At 41.5% G+C, this 26,312-nt stretch overlaps 1 long non-coding RNA gene and 1 other non-coding gene across 3 annotated transcripts in view; one reads left to right on the top strand and one right to left on the bottom strand.

Annotated features, from left to right (window-relative positions):
- LOC124082014 (uncharacterized) overlaps positions 1-26,312 on the top strand; it is a 376,643-nt gene that overhangs the window by 128,726 nt on the left and 221,605 nt on the right. The window lies entirely within an intron of this gene.
- LOC124082017 (U6 spliceosomal RNA) lies at positions 13,718-13,824 on the bottom strand. The gene has a single exon (XR_006848225.1). It is a non-coding gene; the product is annotated as a U6 spliceosomal RNA (small nuclear RNA).

Below are 26,312 nucleotides of genomic sequence, written 5' to 3' on the forward strand. Positions count from 1 at the left end.
ATATACTAAAACCAAACTCTGTGCAGCCTTTCATGGGCCCCAAACCCCAAAGAATAGGTCTTATGGAGGCTTCAACATATCCTTTACCTTCTCCAAGTTTCAGGTTCTAAATTCATACAATAGAAATGATGCTGGTGGGTTTTAGAGCTTTTATTGAAACTAAATAAGATAATGGATCTAGAACAGCTCTGATTCCTGGGACAGACTGCTATTATTATGCCTGTGCTTATTGTATTTTCAAAAATCATCACCGTATAGGGTACTGGTTAAATAGCAAAGCCTGGTCAACAGACTTTCATTCTATTCACAGAATTCCCCTAGAGTGTGATTATGTTCCACTTATAGATGCTACGAAAATAACCTGCTACATCAGCATAGACAGTGACAAATTGGTCTAATAGGATGTGGGGTCAGAAAGAAGAAAGATGTTGGAAATGCTGAAATCTGGGACCAGAAAGCTGATCCTACTTAAGGTGACAGCAAGAGGAAAAAGAAAAAAATAAAATGTAGGCTTAAAGTCTAGACACACAAGATCAAAATATGGGTTAGGAACAGTATGATAATTAGTGGTTCTTAAACCTGCCTGGATGTTACTAGAATTAGCCTGGGAACTTTTTACAAAAATAAAAAGATTTCCTGAATCAAAATCTTTGGGTGCTGTCGGGAGAAAATATTTTTGAAGTTCCCTAAATGATTGGCATGATCAGGTGACCAGATCTGGAAAGCAGAGGTTTGTACCAGGTCTTGAGGCCTGATGCAAGAAGCCATCTGTCCTTTAGGATCAAGGACCTGGGAGCCTGGGGCCAGGCAATTACCTAGACCACCATGGGGACATGGCAAGAGAGTAAAGGCAGGCTTTACTGGTCTGTGGATTTTGTTTATTTAATTAGGTTTATAGACATTCTAGAAAGATGCGGAAGGGCTTCTACTTGGATGTTGGAAAGGCTGAGTCTGTAGGTGTGAGGAAAAAGAAAGCTACAGAGTTAGCCAGGAGCCAGGAGGAGCATCTGAAAACCAGCACTGACATGAGCAGGTTTTCTCTTTTCATATTCCCTCTCTTCTTTCCCTACACGGTAGCCTTGGGATACACACAATTTTTTCACTGTTTTCAGAACAGGTGAAGAAAACAGCTTGGAGGTGAAAATATAGAGGAATTAGAAGATGGAGGAAAAGAAGGAAAGAAAAATAACAGCAATCCAGAGAGTGTGGATCTGGGTCCCCCTCAGTGACTCCAGTGTGCGGGAGGGTGTGTGAGGAGAAGCACAGGGAGCCCCCAGTCCTTCCCTGGGGTTCTGCTTTCAGGTGTGCCAAGGGTTAGTGGGGTCCAGTGGGTGAGCTGGCAGGGACCCTAGGGAGGATGCTGTCCTCCCACCTAGTGAAAGGCTGGGACCCTGCCACAGCTCAGGACATTCCGGAAAGCTCCCAGTTCTGTGATATGAAGTTGTTTTGGGGGATTTTGTTTTGTTTTGTTTTCTTGTTTTATTTGTTTTTTTGGTTTTTTTGGTAACCACAAATAAATGCTCTCCTTGGAGACACGGCGAAGTTCATAAATCACGACAGACAAGCAGGCAAGGGTAATTCCCTGATCAAGGTGGTTGTTTTTGCATATCTTCAGTTTAAGAAGAAATTAAAACTAAACTCCTGAAGGCAGGAGAGAGAGAGAGAGAGAGAGAGAGAGAGAGAGAGAGAGAGAGAGAGAGAGAGAGAGAGAGAGAGAACACAGATTTAGTTGTCTATGCTTTGTTCCTAATGAAATATCTAAATGAAGTGTCCACATTAAAATCTCCAAAAATTTCCTGGAGGGCGTGAACTGCAGTGAATGGTGTCCTGTGGAAGAAACAGTGGACACCAGCTTCGTTTTCCTGGTCAAAGCCTGTTTACCACATGTATTGATTACTTTCACAGCCACACTCTCTAATGGGCTTAGGTGGCCAGTGATTAATGATGCTCAGACATTGGCCTGATCGTATTAGTATGACAGATGCTACCTCACCCACTCTAACACTGGGGCTTCCTTTCCATGAAGGCCAAGCCCTCAGCAGTCACTGACCACTGACCACTCCTGCAGTCACTCTGGTTGGGCTGCCCTGCTGTGGCAGTGTCTGCTTGGGTTCAGATGAAACTCTGTGAATTGGGACTATTCATAGGAATCCCCAGAGCCCAATAGCTGATCAGAGGAATAGAATAAATCACTGGGTCATAAAGTTTGACTTGGATCAAGTAATTTTTCTTTTCTCATAATTAAATATATAAGGTGAGATCAAAATGGCACAATACAGAAGGGAAACAGAACTTTGAATATTGGATCCAAACCTGACTTCTAACACTTCAAAGTGAGTATATGGCCTTGAACAAGTTAATAAACACCTGAAAAATAGAGGCAAGGCATTAGAATCTGGGGGAGAATCAGATGAGAGAACATCACTATTCACTGTGTCTTAAATATACCAGGTTTCAATCCTATCTCCTAACTGTGATGGAGATTGGATGATCTGTCCATGATCCCTCCCAATTTTTCAGCCAGTTGCTTATATCTCTCAGGGTTCCTGAATCTTTCCATCTGTGGACAGCCATGGCTGGTTCTTTGGAGAAGATGATATTTGAGCTGAAAGGAAGCATTTGACTAGGCAAGCAGATCAGGAACTGGATCCCAGCATGGGCTACAGGAAGGCTCCACTTAGGGCCACTCTGAGCCGACGTGGCAAGTGGGCAGAGGTAAAAATGAGCTGGGAAAAGAGGTAAGGTCAGACAGAGGAGAGGTAAGAGGCAGGTCCACACTTCCCACATTTCTTCCAAAGTGGCTCTGAAGGGCAATAGCTCCTTTCCTTCTTCCCTCCTCCTTTCCCGCCCCTGTCACATCCAGTTAATGTGATACAGGTACCTGCAGGGCAGGAGGCCCTAGAGCCTGAGCCTCCCTTCTGGGAAGTGATCAGAAGCATCTTCTCTGGACAGCCTGGGCTGCACACCTCAGGCCCTAGGCCCTCCAGAGCGCACTTCTGTGATCAGGTGCTTATCTCCAGGTGTTCGCCTGAAGGGAGGTCATAAAAAATCAACACCAATCAGGGCAGTTTCCTTGGAAGCTGAAATTATCTCGCAGGCATCTCGGAGCAGGTGCAGGGCTATTTTGGGCCAGCAATCACTGTGTTCAGATGAGGGAGCATTGCTTCTCCTCTGGATCCAGGCAGCAGCCTGGAGAGCACCAATTATAGGCAGCCACTTCCAGCTCATTATGTCTGTGCCCAGGCAGAACAGAGCAGTGCAGGGCAGGGTCTGCGCAGGACCACCAGTGAGGGCTTCTTTCCAACTGATGAAATGATAGGGACTCAGCTTTCTGGTCTGAAAAAGAGCTTCCTTCACTTACAGGATAAAATTCACATTTCTTAGCGTAGGATTCGAGACCCCTGTGTAGCCAAACCCACGGGTCACCTTCACTCAAAATCTTTACATCCTCTCATGCCCACAGCCAGCACCCCTGTCAGGAGCGGTCTCTATTTCAGCCTACATTAGTTGAAATTAGAGGCCTCTAATCCCAGATTAAGCTGCTCTTCCTCTTCTCCCTTCCCAGGGCAGTCTCCATGTGGCTCTTCTCCCGATCCATCTTCCTCATCAAGGATGCTTCCTTCCCTCATGGCTACCCCAGCCTCACACAGAACTACCTTTTCCCACCCCACCTCCCACCCCACCACACTGGAACCATAGCAGCCAATAGTGCACCCACCTGGACTCCTCAGCTGTCAATAGTGACTTTTATACATACTATATATCTCTCTCCAAAGACCAAAGATCAAGTGGGGGTTGACTGCTTGGTGTCCCGAACATATCTAGAACTAAAGTCTAGGTACTGAATAACTAGTAATTCCATCCCCCTCTCTCCTAACTCCTAAACCTTCTGTAGAGCCTTGCTTATCTCTTCCCACCCCCAAAGCCATCTCTAGCCACTGAAACAATCAATGCCAGAAAGACATATAAGCCCCACCCCATTTTCTAAAGGTTTCTGTGAGCTCATCTGGTCTCTACAGACAGCCTGTTTCTGAGGACAGACCTGCCTTCCTTCCCCAGATGGCACAGAAAGTGGGTACTCCCTGTGTGTTCTGTTTGCCCGAAGGCTCTCCAGCTGGTGGTCTGGTTTCCAAGGAAGGAAACATTTGCACTGGAAACAGAGTTATTAAAATAGGTGCCCACCATTCCTGCCTTTGAAAAGCCAGCAATCTAAAAATATGTCACACAGAGAAAGAGCAATTGAAAAGACAAGAACAAAGAGTAGACAGTATTTAAAAATAGGACTCGGAACAGGAAAGGGAGGTTTTATGGTGTCACACATTCAAAGGTGTCTAAAGAAGTCCCCTTGCTCCCCTGTCCCTGACACCCCTAATTCCTTCAATTCTTTTTTCTATTTACTCCCTCCCTTCTAATATTTAAACTTAAAAAATAAAATAAAAATAGACTCTGATGGATGGCATCCATGTCCAGTACATGTTGCCTTACCCTGAAACTGAGTGGCACATTGTTTGGGTCCTGACAGACCACCCACCTAGATGTCCTCTCTCCTTCCTCTGAGACCTAAGACCAGACAGCATTTTTGTGTGTTTCTGAGATGGCACTGATGAAGTTACCCTGCATTGAAGTCATCATGTTGTAGTTTCCGTCTCTTAGTAGAGTATAAACCTCTTCATAAAAAAGACAGTGTCTCTTTCACCCTGCAGCAGCTGGGGAACACAGAGCAATATTTTTGGTGTAAGAGGCTGGTATTTTGCTAATGGAATGAGCAAGATATTATTTGATCCTCTTCAGGATTTGACAGCCTGTGGACACATGATACGGGTTTAGGTCCCATACAGTTCCTACCTACACAACCAGAGAATCTGCCCACATCAAGTGTATCAGAATTAGGAAGAAAGGAAAGGACACCTCTACAATTTTTTTGAATAGAATCTCAGAGAGAACCCTAATGTAAAAATAAACAGGTAGGACAGTTTAAAACTTTGGGATTTGACAGAAAGGGCTTGGTTGTCCACAGAGGCCTTGGAGTAACCCTAAGGGCCAAGAGCTCTGTGCCTGGACCTAAGGGACCATCCAAGGTGTCTCTCGCTCAGAGCCAGAGCAAGCTGAACAGAGGCTCAGGAGCCAATGTCCCTCCATCCCATCTGCCCTGCTTCTCTCCACTTTATAGTCTGAGATTCTATGTAGAATTTTGCTTGAAGATAGTCTTGCAGTAATTAAAAAATAATAATCTTGAAAACTTCTGGGTTATGACAAAGGGTCCCAATAACTGCTCCATGGCCTCACATCTGTCTTCCTCAGGAGCACCCAGTGACCACTGTTCCCAGAGCTGCTTTTAAACAACAGGTCACTGGGCAAAAGATTGAGCTAGGAGAGGTGGCTACCAGTTCCCCTTCCTCACTGATCAGTGGAAGGAAGCTCCCTCCTGGCCCCATACTCGCTTCCAAACCTTGTCATAAAGGGTCTTCATCATCACAAGTAAATAACTGAAAGAGAGAAAGACAGAGTGCATACAGTGGTCTTAGTACCTGTACCAACTTCCTGGTCAGAGAGAAAAAGAAATCCCCTATATGATAGAGACAGGCAAAGTGACTTCACAGAGCCCTTCTGCTAGATGGTGAACATACAGACTCATTCTCTGTAGGGTCTTTGCCTGTTTAACAAATGTAAAATTTCACACTAAGAATTGAGCACCCATCATTTCCCCTTGCACTATCCACAGCAGAGAAAGTCACTTCTCCCCAAGTCCAGACTCAATAGCCTGCCACCACCGTATCTGCTTATGTGCAAAAGCTGGTTCTGCACAAATGTTTTGTCTGATCAACTTTGGATAGTTTTAGTGGAAAGAGAGTGGCCTCAAACTCCAAGACAAGCATTTAACTCCCACCTGTCCTTTACATCCCTCGGGTATATGCTTGTCGGGCTGTGTTGGATGGAACTGCTCCCCAGGCTAGGGGCAGAGCTACCAGGGGACAGGAGCTTGCTATGGGACACCAGCTGACAGTGTCCAGCTTACAGAATCTGCCCCAGCCGGGCACTTTCCTGTCTGCTCACATCCATTGCCGTCTGCTCTCGCCTGCCCTCCCCTGAACTACCCCCCGCCCATCACCACCAATTCAAGAGTGCTGTATTTCCCAAACCCCATTTCACAGCTATATTGTTTTATAGGGCCCCTCCAAAATACCTTGAATAGTCCCTTTTTTATCGCTCCCATTTTTTGAAAACTCCAGCTGCTCCTCTGAAATCATCCAAATCTAATTAACCGCAGAAGCTGGAGTGAGGGAGAGTAGCTCACTTTCGGGTCCTTAGCATACCCATTCAGGCCTTCTTTCAATATGGGCACAAAACCAGGAATTTCTAATAATTGTATCTATGGGCCTGGAAGGGGGAAAAGAAAAGAAAAGAAAAGAAAAAGAAAGAAAGAAAGCTGCTAATAAGTATGTCTATGAAAGGAGGGAGATCAGCCCCTCGTATGAACTTGGCAGCCTGGCCCCGAGGAACTTGGAGACAATGCCACGGGGATCTAAAAGCTTAGCCTCCCGACTCAAATCTTGTGAGAACATACCCAGGCTGTGAATAGAGATCGGGGTCTCAGCTCTAAATTGTCCCAGCTCAGACTCATTGAAATGTCTTCTCACAGAATTAAAAGAGAGGAGGGCCGAGAGGGTTTGCTGAATATCAATGAGGCTATGCTTAGAAGTGCAAGATGGAGAAACTCAGAGGTTTGTTTCTGAATGACATGGATTAAGACAAAAGGAATATGTTGGGCCTTTGCCAGTGGTCTTGATGGAAAAGGGGCCTGTGCTCTTGGGAAGCTGTCAGGGATGGAACCTACCTGGAAGTACACCACTTCCCGGGGTGTCCCACAGGGCCGGGGGCCCTCAGGTCTTCTTTAACAGATGAGAAAGGAGACTTAGAGGAGGAAGGGGCTTTGGCATGTGCCCTCAGCTTCCTGCTTCCCTGTGCCACATCCCCAGAAGGGCCTTCCTCACAGTTACTCTTCAGTCACCTCCAATGCTTTGCCAAAAGAGGCCATGTACAAATAAATAATCATGTCTACCCTTCCTGCCAGATTTCAAATGGCAGTATCTCCTTGGAGTCTCCCATCGTCCCTGCCTCAGCCCCTTTCAACCCTTAGTTCTGCCCATGCTCTGATATCTCTTAAAGTCTGTCACTCAGCAGGTCAGTCCGGCCCCCTTCTTCTTATTCTAGACATTTTATTCCCTGATCTAGATAACTGATTCCAGGGGACTGTCTTTTACACTTTTGGTATTCCCTGAAATTCCTTATGTTTAAGAGAACTTAAGTCCTCAAATACTGTTTGATTAGAAAAATGAGTGGTCCAGAATGACGCTCGAATTTGGTTCTTCTAACTCTTAAAAGAATTAAAAAATTCACTACATGATGCTTACAGACTCTCAGTGATGGTTGCATGGTTTACTTATTTTGATCATTGCAGAGACAGAAGTGAAAGGAGAGCAGAGGAGTTACTTTTCTGCGGTATGTGGTATGTTGAAGGTGGAAAATTCCAGGAAGACTGTACATGAACATGCATATGCATATATATACATACACATGCATATCAGGAAAGGGAGTGGATGTGGTTTAACAGAACAGTCACAACAAGAGAGGAAGCAGTTTCTTCTGGAGAGATGTCTATAGTCTCATTATAAGGAAAAAGAACTCGAGGTTTTTACAAGCATAGACTGGGTAACCCACAATACTTAGAATTATGCTTGGCACCTAGAAAGCATGATAAGTTTTATGTGATAAGTTTTACTCATTTTTCTTATTGGTGTATGCTGAGTCGCCTTTCCAGGATTCCTTCTCCCATATGAGTGGGAATCTCCCCCAGGGCCACCTAGCCGGTCAGCCTTTTTCTCTTGGTGATGGTGATTTGAAGCCCAAGTGCTGTCCTAGATAGGAAGAAGGACAAAACCAGGATAGAGTAAATCACAAGCTTTCTTGAAGCCATGGAAGCCCTTTCAGATGATGTCATGGGAAGGTAAATAAGTCAAGAGGACCTTCTCTGACTGAGTGAGGCCTGCAAGGTGTTTTCTCCCTCTGGCCTCCTCCACCCCTTCCCACTGCTGGAGTCTAACTCATGGACCTCCCCAGTCCATGGCTCAGAGGAATACTACACAAAATCAGAGCCAGCAGCCCTGGCTACAGGTCCAAATCCTGCCTTTTTCTAGCTCTATGGCCTTGTGAGATCATTCCTAGAGTAATCTTTGTACTCTTGCCTGGGCAACAGTCACCATAGGAGTTTACTTTATATACCCAATAGGGTATATTAGAGAATCCAATGAGATCATGTATATTAAGTGCTTATTAAACAATTAACTCACCCATTCATTTAATAAAAGTTTGTTGAGCACTTGCTATGTGTTAGGCACTTGCAAGTCACTAGCTGCACAGAAATGAACAAAACAAGCATGCATCCCTGCTCTTGCAGAACTCGAAGGACACCAAACACAAAACTAAATTCTTAATAATGTAACTGTTCTGGCTGGGTCATCTTTGCTACCTTATCATTTAGAGAAGAAATTAAAGATGAGAGAGACTTGGTATTAGACACCATGTCACAGAGATTGCAGGTCACCTACAGCTTCTGCTCTTTCTCTGTGGTGATACTTTGGGAGAGGAGGGGATACTGTCTTTGGTTATAATCACACCAGAGTCATGAGACTGGGTTCAGATCACAGCTACCACCACCTAGCCTATAGCAAGCACTGTATGTGTTAGCTATTACTATTACTAGTATTGTTACTGGTAACGGTTTTTCCAGTTCTGTGAATGAGCTCTGTCTTGTACAGTCAGCACACCATAAATTGTCCAATTGGCAACTGGACAACTGCTAGGGCTGCAGCTGGGCCTAGATGATCCCATATGCAGACTAAGCCCCTACACTCAAGCAAAGCAAAAGGACCAAGCCAAAAGTAAATAAATAAACTTCAATAAACTTTGTTTTATGATTTTAAAAAATTCCACCAGCACTGATAGAGTAAGCACCACTATATTTTTTTAGCTTTGTCCCAAAAGACTTACCAGGAAGCACGGTATGACTTGGAACAGAGAACACAGCTGCCTCTTTGGTCAGGTGTCTGAGCCAAGCACCTTGACTTCCTCAAGCTCCCTGTGCTCACTAAGCTCAGCTGTCACCAGGCTCAATCCTCCACTTCACCCAGGGGTCTCTTTCCTGTCTTCCCCATCTCTGCTCTTGTCCTGTTTCATCTCCCAGCAGGGGTGGCTGGATCAGCTAAGACTCTGAGCTGTGTCTAGCCAGGTGCAACCCGGTAGGCAAGGCAGATGTGGATACTCATAGAGACAGAGACACTAACGTAGCTCAGGCTGAGGATCTCTACTGCCATTCCCACCTAGAGCAAAGACACTTTGAAATGTGCAAGGTGGAGCCGCAGCGAGCTCTACACTGTCCATCACTTGCTCTCTCCCTTTTCAGGAGATTTCTTTGTCCTTTAGTGCCTTCTCTTCTCCCACCACCCAGAAGCTACCCTCTAGCAGCCCTCTGGCTGCCCAGGAGCACTAGCTATGGTCAAGGAAATACCTCTGCTCCACTAGGAACTAGGTTTTCATCTTTCTCTCACATTTGCTCACCTTTGCATTTCCCCTGAGGTGCAACTGTCATTATTGGAGGAATTGGCTCCGCTGGTTTCTGGTGTCATACTTATGGATACAGAAGCACCCATGGCTGCTGATGAATTTGATCTGCTTCGGAGTGGTCTATGCATTTCAGAATGGAATAGAGTTTGTATGTAAAGAAGAACATCAGGTCAAATAACAGACCTGTGGGAAAGGAGCTTAAGGACACAGCCTAGTCTTGTGGTATCTTTTCAAATCATACAGCATGCTGAAGCCCTACATGCAGAAAGAGAAATAAAATCTATCAGAATCATAGCTTAATTTAGTTATAGGACAGGCAGTCAGTTATCCAGCAGCATACAAACAAACATGTTACTTTGATTGGAAATTTTCACTTATTTTATGCTTTGGATCTGCAGCTTTTAGACTTTCGGTTTTGAATTAGAAGGATGTAGAACCAAGACTCAGGAAAGTTTGTAACATTCTCATTTTACAGCTGTGAAAAACAGGATAAGAAAATAACTTGGACAAGATCCCATGGCAAGATGGTAGCCTATGGGTCTGGGAAAAGCTACCAAGATTTTATATATATAAGATGGAACAAGGCTTCCAGCAGGTTAGGGGAAGAATGAGATCCCCTTTGACACAATAGATCTTTCTCCTTGTTTGAAAGGATTCTCAGAAACCAGCTGAATCTGTCATGTCCAAGAACAAAAGTACAACTAAAGAAAAAATATTCCTAGTGTATGTAAAAAAATTACCATCTTCCCATTTTAAATAATACATTGGTCAAAGCAGTGAGCAGGCAGAATGGTATGTCATCAACCTGTGTCCTCAACATATTGGTAACCCTACACTCTTGCAAAGGTTTTGTCCCCCATGGTGTGGTGCGGTTTCCACCAAGACAACAGTGGGCATTTTTCCCCAGCTCCAATTTCAGCAACCTCATGTTGGTAGATTGAAATTGGCCATGAGGCAAGTATTTACAACACAGAAGTCATCAAATGCTACAAATCAGAGCTTTTCATTGTTCTTGATCTGGGTTACCCACTTTCTTCCTTCCCAGGAGCTCTATTTATTTGTTACCAGGTACTCTTGGCTCAGTTCACTTCCAGCTCCCAAGTTCAGTAATTGTTATCAGAGCAAAGTGTCAGCTCCCTATCTAGAGATAAAGGTACTGAAGGTGCAAAGCTTTTGTTGAAGAACCAAAGATACATCTTGAGCCTCTGGCTACCACCATGGAATGGAAACAGGAGCATATGGGTGGCTATGACTGTTTTAGTCTGCTTTTCCACTGCTATGAACAAAAGACATGATAAGAATAAGAACAATTTAAGAGAAGGAAAAGTTTACTTGGGGCTCATGGATTCAGAAGTCTCGGTAACAGAAGACCAACTCCATTCCTTGGGACCCAAGGTGAGGCAGAACATCAAGACAAAAGGATTTGGCAGAGGAAAGCAGTTGGAGATATGGCCACCAAGAAGCAAAGACAGACAAAGCTCAGCTCAGGAAATATATACCCCAAAGGCACACTCCCAGTGACCCATATCCTCCCACCACACTCTACCTGCCAAAGTTACCACCCAATTAATCCCTATCAGGGGATTCATGCACTGATTAGGTTAAGGTTCTCATAATCCAGTCATTTCACCTTTAAATGTTCTTGCATTGTCTCACACATGAGCTTTTGGGGGACACCTAATATCTAATCCATAACAGTGACCTTTTATATCCATTTGCTACTCTATGTACAATTGTTCCTCATTCCTATTATGGGGACTCAGGAGTTGAAAGATTGTTTCTCTGAGTCAATATTAATGTGGGAGAGCAAGAGAGAGAAACACTCTGATATTTTTGCTTTACCTGAAGAACTTTTGTGGGTCTTTTGATTGGTGGTTATGAGCACTCCCAAAAGAAATTATGCGTTTCCTTTGAATGGGCACTTTGGCTTGTCATGGTTAAATTTCATGATATTAGAATATATAAAAGAAGCATGAATTGTTGCAGGGAAAATAGAATGCTTAAAAAATATATACCCTTGTATATCAAGGACTAAGAAACCCTGGCCCCTTTGATTCATCATCAGCTTTTCTCTAGGAAAAGCCACTAGCAGTCAGAGAGTGAGATGTGGGTAGAGTTGATGATTGACTCATGGCAGGGTGTATGAAAGAACCCATAGAATATTTCCTGCCACATTAGGCACATGACTTTATAATGCTGTTTCCCTTGTTAAGCATTTGGGAAGTCAGATTTATTATCTCTGCTTAACAATCCGTGAAACTTCACAAATGTCAAATCTAGAAAGGTTTGGGGCCTCCAGTGTTGAGGTCAGAGAGGAAAGGCCATGTGTTCAAAAGAAAGATAAAAAGAACAAGTAAAGATAAAAGGGCTTAAAACAAATCTCAACATCCTCATAATTTTGCTTTGGATTGGCTTGACTCTTAGTATATCTCACACCCATGAGAAACTGGCCCCGTTAGATATCAAAGGATTCCATGTAATGTTAACAGCCAATAGATACAAAATATCTGAATCATCTGATTAATGAATTATTTTTTTTTCTAAATTGTTGGGCCATTGAACAGTAGAATAACTGGCTTTAAGAAGCAGTGAATCCTCGACATCTTCAGTCAAGACACTGAACAACAACTTCAGTTGTTAGGACGTTGTAATGGGGGTTCCTAAATTGAATGGTGATTGCCACCAGTCTACCTGAGATAGGCTGAGAATCTTCATCAGGTGAAGGTAATTATTCTCTATGTGTCTCAGTCAACTTGGAAAAAGAGAAAAGATAAGAAATACTATTGCAGCTCACCTTTCCCTCTCTGCACTCCCACCATCTAAGAGGAAATTAGGCCTGAGGGCCTAAAGCAGAAAAATTGGGACAACTCAGCCTCTGATGAAGTATCAATTTGTAGCTTTCTCTTCCATTATCTTCCTACCTAATCACTCTTTCTTGAGTCTGAACAATAAGGGTGCTCGGTCTCTTCTGTCTTAGGAAACTCAGTTTCCAAACTATTCACATATGGTTTGATATATGCCAATCTAGATGCTTAGACATTTTAAAGAAGGTTGTTAGTAAATTTTATGGCTAAATCCAAGGAAATATCATATATTTATTGGTGAAATTCCAAGGACCTACTATGGGAATGTATATAAACTGGGTTGATTGAAGGATAGTGTTCAAATAAAGGGTAAGCTAAGATTAATTTTATATATTCAAATGTTTTATGCTAGGAACAGTATCCTATCATGCTTTTATTTAATCTTTTTTAATAGAAAAACAAAGCTTTGAGAAAGGTATATCTGTGGGGGTTGGGGCAAGAGAGAGGGAGAGAGATGAACTTGACTCAGGTTACATTTTCGTTAATAATCACCTGTCAAGTTCATGCATCAGGCACAATGCTAAGCCTCAGGAAACTATGAGAAGCTCAGTAGACATGTTGACTCTGTGAAGCTTACAGTCTAATGCCTATCCCTTCTAAAAGGTCTAGCAGACTCAGTCTTCCAGCTCAGAATTCTTTCTACTCTCTTAAAGCTGACTTCCAGAGAAGTTATAAGAAATGGCAGAGCCATGATTGGAAGATTTTCTCCCTTAGAGGTACCCCTAGAACAAATCAGATTCTTTTTTTAATGATTTTTTCCTTGTCTTTTTTCATTTGTTCTTATTAGTTATACATGACAGAAGAATGTATTTTGAAATATTATACAGATATGAAGTATAACTTTTCCTTCTTCTGGTTGTACAGGATGTAGAATTAATTGGTCATGTAATCATCTATGCACATAGGAAAGTAATGTCTGATTCATGCTACTATCTTTCCTATTCTCATTCCACCTCCCTTCCCTTCATTCCCTTTGTCTAATCCAAAGTACTTCTATTCTTCCTTGCCCCCTCCCTTATTTTGAGTTATCATCCGCACATCATTATTTCACTTAGCACAATAGTCTCCAGTTCCATCCATTTACGTAAATGCCATAATTTCATTTCTCTTTATGGTTGATTAGTATTCCACGTGTATGTATGCCACATTTTCTTGATCCATTCATCTGATGAAGGGCACCTAAGGTGATTCCGTAGTTTAGCTATTGTGAATTGAGCTGCTAAAAACATTGAATAAATATAAAATGCTTCACAAATTTGCATGTCATCCATGCACAAAGGCCATGCTGATCTTCTCTGTTATCATTCCATGTCTGACCATTTCCTTTATTCAAATTGGATTCTTGATGAAACTATAAACAGGGGCAACACTTTTGAGGCTCCAGGCAAAGCCATCTTCTCCGATCAGCACTGAGGCATCTAGCCAATGCTTCCTCCAGCTTTCTCTTCCCTGTATCTGCTACTCTTTTTTTCCTCCACATCAGAGGTAGCCCTACTAATAAATACACAAGCAACAGCAAGTGGGTCAGTTCCTTTCTGGACAAAAGATATAAAGGTCTAACCACACAGGAGAACTCAAAGTCCCTAATGCTGGGCACCTACTTCAACCACTCCCCATACCCTGCATCATTTTTCTCTAGGATCCCTCAGAAACCCCAAGAAGAATCCCCATCAACAGGGAAAGATTCAGGCAGGCCTTGGGAAGGAGGGCTGGGAGGAAGTGAATCCAGGCAACTCCATCATCTGCTCCGTGGGAGAGGAGGCTGGTGAGCTCAGAGGCCTGTTTTTTCCCTCAACAGATGCAAGAAAGGAGCCGGAAAAGGTCAGAGATAAGTGCAGCCTTCACTTTGTTCTGCATATTCAAAAGGACTTCTCTAAAGAAAGACCCAAAATATATGTATGTTCACTCAACCTTTTCTCATCAGGCACAAGGGTTCCAGATATGGTCATGACAGAGTAATCACCCAGGAAATCTTTGCAGTTCTGCAAAACAGCAGAACTTATGAGCAGGGAACCCCCAGAAAGAGTATACTTCATGAAGGACCCATTCATTAGTCTACTGGGAGGAAGGGAATCTTGGAAACAGAATATTATTTTGAGAAATCATTCCCAGAGGGGAGCAAAAAGTTCATAAGGAGAGTGTCAGGGAGGGAGAGAGTGGGAGACTGGAACATTGTCATCAGAGGTGGCTTGAATTGGAAACAGTTCAAGACGTCATCATGGCTGACATCCCCGCGCATAATCAGAAATTCCTTTCAATTATGTGGGAAAAGTCTCTCTGCATTGGCAGCCCAGATGCCCCTGTGAAGAACGAGCATGAAATGAGTCTCAGGGAAATGTCAGCGTGGGAGCCAGAACCGATTGCCAATGGCTTGCTTGAGGGAAGACAGGCCAAAGAGATGGGGCTGATGGAATAATCTGTTGTCCCTAAAAGCAACACCAAACAAAATCTCCAAAAGTGAAGGGACTCTGCACCCTGTTTGTTGATGCTGACACCCATTTTATCAACATCAGTGAGAAATGTTCAATCCCACAACCCTGAAACATCTTTTCTACCCTCAGTTTCTACAAAAAGGACCCAATCTGCCTTTTAAACCATGGTTTCTATCATGTCCTTCTGTCCACCAAACAGTCACTTCAAAATCCACATCCCCACCTGTAACAAATGTTTGATACCCTCATGTCTCATGTCTGACCTCATGTCTGACCATTTCCTTTATTCAATGTCTATAGTCCAAATACTAAACTCTTCACTACTTGCTGTATGAGTAAATTCATTGAAGAGTAGGAATAATAGAATAAAGTTTTAAAGGGGACATGGTTATTTAGCAGAGAGTCATTAAATGTTATTTAAAAATGGAAGAATATTAAATGTTATGGTGAATAATTAGTTTCTATCCAATAACAAAATTTCTACATTATAATCATAGGGTCATAGCCTGCTAGGACATGAGTCCAGGAGCAGCTAATGTGGCTTCTTTTTGTTATATATGAGAAATTCGAAGTGATACTGGGGACAGACCTTGTTCTTGACTGTTCAGGAGGTTACTGCCAAAGACGGCACTGTGTAAGTGTGATAACTAGAAAAAAACAATCCATAAAGGAGACATGGAGTCACTAGTAGAGTCTATTATTTCTCAAACTTGAGTGTGAGACCAAATCAACTGGGGTCATGTCAACATGTAAATTCTGATTTAGTAGGTCTAAGGTGGGGCCTGAGATTCAACATTCCTAACAAACTCCCAGGGGTAGTCTTTGTACTGCACCTAAGGAAGCCAGGATCTAAACCAGCACTATCTGATAGAAATATAATGTGAGTCACCTATGTCATTTTAAAATTTTTAGACATTTCACATTCTTTTCTTCATACTCATCTTTGACATCTAGTACACAGTTTAAATATCCAGCATAATGTAGGCGAGTCACACCTCAAATGTCCAATAGCTATGTATGGTGAATGGATTCCAGATTGGCAAAACAGTTCTAGACCACTTCTCTGTCACTGGTACAGTGTCTTGTGGAATCTGTGCCAGTTAGAAGTCTTGAAACCCAACTAGAACAACTCCTTCCAAGAACAGAGCTCATTTCTGTGCATGCCCCATGGTGTTGTGCCCAGGACAGAGTACTTATGGAGCAGGTAGGCCATGAAGACACCCTTCACTACTTCTTCCCTTTCCTCTTAAAGGCAGAATCTCCTTTCCTCATTATCTTCACTCACCTTATGATTCAGCTCAGGGCTCTGTGCTGGGTCTGTTAGATTGGGATCCTTCCAAGCTTCTTTCTTCTTCCAAGAATTGATGGTTTTATCTACTCTAACATCATCTTCAGCTATTGCCCCAGATACCCTCTCAGCTTCCTCTTTTTCTTCCTAAGAAATAGTTCCTATGGCGCTCCCTCATTTCCCCTTTTAAAAACTCATTAATCACCTTCCTACTCCCTCTAGAGCCAACTTCAGACTCCTCTCAGATTTAGAGGCTTAAGTGGAACACCAGAGTCTAATAGAGGACAACTGGGGGCACTATATCAGATGCTCCTGTTAGGACATACCCACAGAACTCAGGCTCCTGTTTATATACGGCCCTGAGAAAAATGGCCCATGGTCAAAGTACTAAGTATCTACGGAAGAACATAGCATCATGGTTAAATGCTCAGGCTCTGGACCCAATAGCCTGTGATCAAATACCAGCTCAGCAGTATGTAAGAGCAGTATGTAAATTCTCTAAGCTTCAGTGTCTCCTAATAACTATGAGGTGACATGACAATCTCAGGAAAGGACTGATGACAGTGCCCCTTCATAGTGTCAATCAGTGGCAGGTTACCATCGAAACTGGTGATTTTTCAGTTGTGAGAAAAGGAGCCTGATCTTCACAGTAGGGCTCAGCCAGAAGAAATTCTGTGTCGGAAAAGAACTGAACTCACTGTGGGTTGTGCCTAAATTAGAGCACAAATATTTCTATTTCACAGCAGACACCTGATCATTCTAGCCTCAGGACCTTCTGATTGTTGTCCTGTAATGTAGTCCTGTCCCCCGGCTTCCCTCCCCACTTCCACTATTCAGCATTTTAATTTGACCTTCTCCTGGCTCTTTAAGAACCTAGGGACAGGCCTTTGAGGAAATCACCACTAAAGGATCTGCTTGTGTGAAGGGCTTGTCTCTATGCTGCCCAAAGTCACCCTCATGCAGTTTGCAAATAAACAACTTCTCCCCTGGAAGAAAGAACAAATAATTCATAATTGGCAATCTGCATAATGAGTGGTGCATCTATGCAAATATAACATTTGGAATAATCTATTAATATCTCAACTGTGATGTCTGTGGGCCACCACTTCCCATGCTAAAGAACCGGAGCCAAATATTTTCTGACTCCTCTTGAGGTGAGATGAGAGAATAACAAGCTGCTGTCTTCTTGGGGTTCCAATTAGAAATCAGGAGACCACCAGAGTTGAGAAGGATCTCAGGGGCTGTTCAATCTTTACCCCCACCCCCATCTCTCTCATTAAGAAGGAGGAGTCAGAAATGCAGAGAGGCTTCCTCGGGTTATGCACTGTTAGAGGCAGGACTAAGGTAATATCCAATTGCAAATTCCCAGCCTAGAGCCCTCCCTGAGATGCCAGCATGACTCTCCTGATGGAGTTTGTATTGCTATAAAATAAAGATTTCCTTGTGGAATGGTCTTTAGCTCTCCCACCCTACCTCCTATCCCTTCAGATTGAATTCTTCTTGCTGATCTGGACTTCTAATCTAAACCAAATTCCATCACTACAAGACCAAAGGATTGGGGAATTCAGACCAAAAACATCTGATCCCAAAAGAGGTGGCCATTTGTGAGTTAACCTACAGATACAACCTCTAGGTGGGCTGAGCCCCTTTCCTATGGAAAGAGAGAGACTCAGCGCGCGCACACACACACACACACACACACAATAAAAAAGCTTCAGATTTACAAAACTAATACTTCCACTACTGAACTACCAGCATAAAGGCCCTGTGAGCCATCTGTGATTACATCTCCCGACTCCTTACCTTTCATCCCTTTCTCTCCAGCCAAACCTTGGTAGCCTCACCAATGCCATCATTCCATCATGCTCCCCCATTTCCCTAGAGGTGAGAGTGGTTCCCTGACACACAAATATCTATCAAGTAGCAGTGCATGTCACACACCTGCTGGCCAGGACAGGGAAACTGGCTGGGGACAGAGCAATCAGTAGTTCAAACAGGAAATTACCCATTGCCCAGGTTGGAAGGGTATTAGTATAGATGTGGGAGGTTTGGGTTAAATCATGGCATGGACATTAACAAGCCAGCTTTAAGTTTTTGAGCTTTCCTTAAGGACAAGGCAAATACTTACTCCTCACTGTTGGTTTTCTGGACTTAACCTCGCTTCTCAGAGTTAGTTAGTAGCATCTCCTCCTGCTCCCACTTGTACAAATCGCCATTTTGTTTTATACAATTTGAATTTTCCTGAGCTATTTACATCTCTCTTTCAGACTAGATTGTGAATCTTTTTGTCTCCCTGGGGGTCCTGAGCACCTTGTATGGAGTCTGCCACTAATAAGCCCTCAGCAATTGGTTAACAGCTGACAGAATGAGTAATTTAAGTCATAAACCTCTCCAGACTTCAATTTCTGCACCAGGAAAAATAAGTACTTGGGCTTTCTTGCCTTATGTAAGATATTACTGAATACCTGCTATGTTCTGAGAATTAAGGAATATAGGAGACCTGCCCCTAGCCCCCAGGAAGCTATAACGAAAGACAGACACATTCAGGGAAGAATATCATTCCAGGCTAGTCTAGGTTGTTCTAATTATGCAACAGGAGTTCAGTGATGACTACTAGCTGGGGCATTCAAAGATGGTCCTGTTAGGACATGCCCACAGAACTCAGGCTCCTGTTTATATATGGCCTGAGAAAAATAGCCCATGGTCATTTTTGATGGTAGTAGGATAGGCACAGGGAGGGAACTCCCTGATAGGAGGTGACTATTTAAACCAAGGCATGGCTCTAGGCTGGGTTTATAAACCCACTACCTGTTTAAGGGACATGGTGACCCCTGAAGCTCTGATCTTGATTCCTGATTATTGATTCCTAAGAGACATTGACAGCTAGAGCTTTGGTTCTTTCCTCTTGCTTATGCTGTTAGCTTCTCACTTTCTTGCTTCTTCTTCCTAAAATAGGTTCCTGTTTCTCCTGTCTTACTAAAACATGCTGTCCACATTGTGGTCCTCTCAAAAGGTTCCTCCACTGCCTATCCCCATTAGGATGTGGCTTATATCACGGCCACCCATCTGAACAGCCCTTTGCAATCTGGTGGCCTCTACCACCGAGTACTATTGCTGCTTTCTGAAGGGCCTCAAAACATGTGTGACAGCTTCTTTTATTCCCAAAAGCCATTGCTCATCCCGGGTCCTCCTTGCCTTCTGACACTGTTTGATCTCTTGAAATGTCTCCTCTGGTTTCTCTGGCCTGCTCAATAATGACTTCACCAACCCACTTTCTGTCCTTTTCAATGTCTTCTCTTCTTTTATCCTAAATATAATAATTACCCTCAAATACCCTGAAGCTTTTTTCTACACTTAATCCATTGATGATTCCATCCTTTCATAGGACCGTGGGTTCTACCCAAATGACTTCAAATCCCTGGTACCAACTCCAAATCACATCTCAAGTTTAAGACACTGGTTTCCAACTGCCAAATACATAACCTCTTAGCCTGAAGTCCTGACAGAACCAAAAAAATCAGATTTAAAATCCTTCCCCTCTCATGTTCTACCTAACTCTTCTACCCTCCTCTTCATACTTGATCCCCCCTCTTCTTCTTCAACCCTATTTATTTCAAATCTTAAGCCCCACAAAGTCTTCCAACTCCACATCTCAGAGCCATCTCCTGTCCATTTCCTTTGTCCACCCTTTGACTTGGGTGTTCTCTACCTCCTAGACTCCTGACCTGATACTCCTACTTTCAATTTATCCCAGATATCTAGTGGCACCCTTTCTGTGCAATGCCTCTGAATATCCCTCCTCTCTGAGTGAATGGCTTCCATCTCCCATTACTTCCTTAACTTAAAACAAGCCCTTGGATGGGGCCTCTGTCTTCCCAGCTCCCATTTTTACACTTTTACCTCCTATAACTATCTACTCAACCTCCTAATTTCAGTGATCTTTTCTGTTTCCAAAAGCAATTCCATGTATTCTCATTTCTGTGGCTTGTTCATCTGTCTTCCTGGAAGATCATACTACCATAATCATCATAAAAAAATGTACACATCCTTCAAAATTCCTGCAAAATTACATTTCCTTCTTGAACCCAGAAACCAGAGTACTCTAACTCCTTGTTTCTTCCCTAAGGCACTTAGATGTTTTACTTTGAATTTATAGTTATTTATCTGTGGGTTCCACACTATAGAATAAGCTCCTAAGGCTATGGGGCTAAGTCTCATGTATTTCTGAATTCTCTAGAGTATTTAGCATAGTGCTTAAAGGCTCCTATTAAGAGTTGAATTGAATTGAATTGAGCTGAATTGAATTACTAGTAAGGAGATCTGAAGACAGTTCCTTTTATTCCCAGTCTCCAGAGTAAAATCTTTGGAGAACTACTTCTTGAGAAGAATCTATGAGCTATTATAGCACAGTTAACATTTAGAATTGAACTTGTACGGCCATCCCCTATCTCTAGTGAAAACTGACTTCAAAGGTTTCTGGAAGTTGTTTTCACAACCCTGAGATAACATGATAGAGGCAAATTATTCAGCAGAAAGTGTCTGGGATTAAACATCAATTGTCCTGAATTCTAATTTTTCCCTCCACATGCTTCCATGTTAATGGACTGACATTTTTCCTGATGCTATATAAAAGGTAAAAAGGTAGATGAGAATACAATGCCTGCCCTCAAGTTTAAGATCTTGATAGAACTCTGTGAGGAGAGGGGCTATGTCTGTTTTATTCACCAAGATATTCAACCTGAAGCACGTAACTGCTACATACATTTTTTAAATTAAAGTATTATAATTATATATAGTATTTGGACTCATTTTGGCAAAATCATACATACAAGGAATTTGATTTCAATTCCCATTCCCCCCACTCCCTTTTCCTCCTTCCCTCCTTTCTCTTTAACTCTACTCTAATGATCTTCCTTTCACTCCTTGATTTATTTTTGATTGGTATTTTAAGCATATCCATTAAGTTGAAATTCCCTTTGATACATTTATACATGTATATTATCAGGAGTTTGCTAAATTCATTTCATATTTCTTTTTCCCTTTCTTCCTCCCTCCCCCCAATTCTCCTTCTTCTATTCCACTGATCTTCCCTATATCTTTATAATGTCCTATTCCCTTCCTCACCGTCTTCTTATCCTTATTTTGATTTAGCGTCCACATATAGAAAAAAAAAAACATTCAAATCTTGATTTTTCTGAGTCTGACTTATATTGCACTTAGCATCATTTTCTCCATTTACCAGCATATGCCATTATATCATTCCTTTTATGACCAAGTTAATTCCATTGTGTATCTAAAACAAATTTTCTTAATCCATTCATGTATTGACAGGCATCTGGGTTGATTCCACAATTTGGCTATTGTGAATTGTACTGCTGTAAACATTGATGTAGCTGTATCCCTATTGTACAGTGACTTTAATTCTTTTGGATACATACTGAGGAGTGGGACAGCTGGGTCATATGGTGTTTCCATCCCTAGTTTTTTTGAGGAATCTTCTCACTGCTTTCCATAATGGTTGTACTAATTTGCAGTTCCATCTGCAATGTATGAGTGTACTCTCCCCCACATCCTTGCTAGCATTTATTATTATTCGTGTTCTTGATAATTGCCATTCTGACTGGAATGAGGTGAAATCTTAGTGTAGTTTTGATTTGCATTTCCCTGATTGCTAGAGATGTTGAACATTTTTTTCATATACGTTTGAAAATTTTCTGTTTAGTTCTTTTACCCATTTATTGGATTGGGTTGTTTGATTTTGGCATTGAGTTTCTTGAGTTCTTAATTATATTCTGGATATTTATCACCTGTTGAAGGAGTAGCTAGCAAAGATTTTCTCCCATTCCGTAGGCTCTCTTTTTATTCTCTCAATCGTTTCTTTGCTGTGCAGAAGCTTTTAAATTTGATGGCATCCCACTTATTGATTCTTGGTTTTATTTCTTTAGCTTTAAAGGTCTTGTTGAGGAAGTTGGTGTCTACACCTATATGATGGAATATTGACCCTATGTTTTCTTTCTAGTAGTTTCAGGGTTTCTGAATTATTACTTCTTTTGTGTAGGGTGAAAGATAGGAATCCAATTTTATTCTTCTACATATGCATATTCAGTTTCCCAGTATCATTTTTAAGAAAGGCTATCTTTTTTCCAACATGTATTTTTGGAACCTTTGTCAAGTTTCAGATAGCTGTGAGAGTGTGGGATTGTCTCTGTGTCTTCTGTTCTATTCTACTGGTCTTCATGTCTATTTGATGCCAATACCATGTTGGTTTTGCTACTATAGCTCTATAGTATGATTTGAGATCAGGTATTGTGATGCTTCTTGCATCACTTTTCTTGTTTAGAATTGCTTTGGGCATTCTAGGTTTCTTATTTTTCCAACTGAATTTAAGGGTTATTTTTTTTCTAGTTCTGTGAAGAATGTTTTAAGTATTTTGATGGGGATTGCATTGAATATATATTGCTTTTGATAGTATGGCCATTTTAACAATATTAATTCTGCCAATCCAAGAACATGGGAGGTCTTTCATCTACTAGTGTCTTCTTCAATTTCTTTCTTCAGGATTCTATAGTTTTCATTGTAGAGATATTTCACCTACTTGGTTAGATTAATTCCCAGATTTTTTTGAAGTTATTATAAAAGGGATGGCTTTCCTTATTTTTTTCACAACTGAACTGCTATTAGAGTAGAGAAAATTTATTGATTTTGAATGTTGATCTTACCTTCTGCACTTTGCTAAGTTCATTTATCAAATCTAGAAGCTTTTTGGGGGGATTTCTTGGGTCTTCGAAACATAGATCACATCATCCGCAAGCAGTAATAGTTTTACTTCTTATCTAATTGCTACATATATTTTTTATCAAATGAGTCTGATTAGGAGATAGGAGCAGATCAAAAGTTAATTAAATTAGAATCCAAGGTAGTGAATGGTCAATTAAAAAAATTTTTTAAAGTGATGGAATATTATTAGTCCTTGAATTCCCCACTTCACGCTCACTCCACAGAGCCTAACACAGTACCTGACATGGCCTAGGTAGGCATGTTAGAGATGGAACAACCACAAGTGATATGGGCACAAACTTCCACCTGGATCCTCTCTCAAATCCTCCCCTAAATGTACTTCAGGTTATACGTAAGCTCCCTCAGGAATAGTAAGCTTAGTGCCATCTACATTGTTGGACATCTTTCCCTGTTAAAAAGACAATTCCTATATTGAGCCAAAAGCTGGCTTCTTATAAATTCCGCCCTCAGGTCCTAATTCTGCCTCCACAGCAACATAGTGAAAGTCTATTTTCTCTTCTGTGCGATGGCCTTTCCCATGTCTGAAGACAAATATTATATTTCCACCATGTGGAACTATTCTCCTAGCTAACTGCCCCTGCCCTCATTCCCCTAACCATTATTCTTTGACCTGGTTTCAAAATCACTCTTCAGAGCCATTACCTTAGTTTGAGTACTCTCCGGGTACCCACTGATCCTCTGAAAACTTTCCCTGATCTGGACAAAATAGCTTTAAAGTGCTCTGTCTGAATAGTCACTTTCTACAATCTGAGCCCCTTCCATCTCTAAACGAAACCTAAGAGTGCATCAGATCACACCAAAGCTGCATCACTGTTTGTCCAACTAACTGTGTGACTATTTTAAATCTTCATGCACATTTTAGATAAAATCCTCTCCATTGAGTCTCCCATCCTCTAACTTTTGTAGCTATAATAGGATTTAATCATGATTTTTTAAATGTCTTAATGTGCTCTATTTCATGCATGTACCTGTAGAAGAAGTATGGTAGATAAAGAAAGAACTCTCCTTAAGTAGCTAAGGAACCATATGTAAATGACTTTCCATCTCACTTGCCAAATGGTAGAGTGATACCCACCTCACCTTCTTTATCAGAGAAATGTAAGACTCAACTGAAATCCTTTGATTTGAAAGGGATTTAGAAAATTAAAATGAAGACCTAAATAGAAAATGTCAAGACAATTTGTTCTCCTTTTGACTGTCTCCCAGTGTCAGTCACTACATTCTCTGGACCTCTCTTTTGGTAGAGGTAGGGTTAGCTTTGTTTCCTTCAGGATTAGTGTCCTGGAAAGAACAAGGGGTTAGATATTGGAAGACCAGCTTTTTATAACCATGTGACCATGGCAACCCATTTAATGTTTTGGAAACTGTCAAGTCCCTTCAACCAAAAACCACCAGGAACACACTTATAGTTTATAAAGTTGGATTTATTATTCTTTGTAGAAAGAAGAAACAGAAACCACAGGGCATCTCAATAAGGAGGTATTAGAACTTACATGATTTGAGCCTTGGTTGAATTTGCTCAATAGTGGATGCTACCAGAAAGTGGAAACAAGTCTATGATTGTTAGACTTGTTTAACAATAACTCTTATCTATAGTGAGAATAAAGATAAATCTGTAACTAGTAAAGAAGTAGAAGGCACTAATTTTACCCAACACAGAAGAATGTTTGGTATTTTGGAGATGGCACAGTGGCGTTATTTTGTCTATGTTTACACAAGAACCTTACTTTGTCTGACTTTATCATAGTCTCAGAGTAAGCTTGTCTGGCGTTAGTATTCTTTCAGATCATTTATATCCAATAGGAAAATAATGCAGACTGGTTGTGTTTTAGGTTGTCTTGAGTTGCTTTTATCTTTCTTTCTCCAAATCAATTGAAACTATTTTTTTTACCTCCTTGAATTTCAAGGAAACTCAGAAAACAGCAATAATGACACATAGTTCGTTGTCAGGAATCAGGATGCTTGTGCAGATGCTTTGTCTGCTCCAAGATGGATAAATATAGAACTGCCTTGCCAGATCCTGGTCTCCAGGATCTAAACCTTATACACTTTCTTGAATTTTCCTAGGCACTGTTAGGATATCATCCTACAGAAGAGAATTCTTACCTGAAGCTTCATAGCTTAACTTCTCTGAGGAAGCTTCTCTTGAGCTCCTCTAATAATACTCTCTCCACACATGGAGTCAGCCAATACTCTACACTGTTGGACAGTCAAGTATCTCTCCCACCAGCTAGAACTGAGCTGTTTGCTAAGGCAGAACCTGGCAAGCCTGAATCCATCTTCTCATATAATGCAATTGATAGTAATGACTGGTATTTATTTGGTTATTAAATAATTACAGGCTCTTCAAATCAAAACATCATTGGATGTTAAATTTGGATGACATAAAACATATTCTGCACTAAACCTATTACTTCATACTTGAGGATATGAAGGATCAGAGAGGGGAAGATCTTCTGAACTCATTTTCTGTGGTCTCTTGACCACAGTAACCCCAAACTGCAAAAGCCACAAAGACACAGGACTAGGTCTGATATATTCCTTTGGCTTCTAGATCCTGACCTCGGCCAATTGAGGGTCTCTGCATTTGAGCCAATATTTTCTTTCTTTCTTCCCCTTTGTGTCTTAGACACAGGTTTTGATGATCCAATTATGTGGACTTAAGCTCTTCATATGACAGAACTGCCTGGAGACAAAATTCTTATTTCATCTCAATTCAGGTAACATTTGGGAGTAACACTTGTGCAAGATGCTGAGAATATAGAGAGGAATTAAACACAAGCTCTATTTCCAAAGAGTTTGTACTTGTACAGAAAGATGGCACATGGCAGAACCTATTGTGTAGGTATAATGGGGACATAGGACAAGGGGATGTAATTCTACCTGAAGGAAAAGAGGAAGGCTTCATGAAAAATAGGCTTCTATGCTGGAATTAATCTATGTGACTTGGTCTATGATGCATCTCACCATCCAGATTCTCTATAGCACTTACCTCTCCCCACCTCACTTAGGTACCCAGAAACTCAGTGATTTCTTACCATGCATTAGAATAAAGAATCATAGTCTTTTAACTGTCAGAGTGAGTTTAAGTCAATTGTCATTAGCTCCTGAAATATTTGCATTTTAGTCCAAATATTTATATTTTGTATTTGTATTCTTCTCTCCATAAAGAGATTTTAAAAGTTCTAGGCACTTATTAAATACTTCTAATTGATTAATTGACACAAATATTTTCTGATATCTCTTTTTGTACTTCATGTAGCTCTTTTGCAAAAAGCTGTAGAAATCCATTTACAGATGGTCCCCAAC

Source organism: Marmota monax, unplaced genomic scaffold (genome assembly GCF_021218885.2).
Source record: "Marmota monax isolate L192 unplaced genomic scaffold, Marmota_monax_Labrador192_F-V1.1 WCK01_AAM20220418_F8-fsc00031, whole genome shotgun sequence".
NCBI lineage: Eukaryota > Metazoa > Chordata > Mammalia > Rodentia > Sciuridae > Marmota > Marmota monax.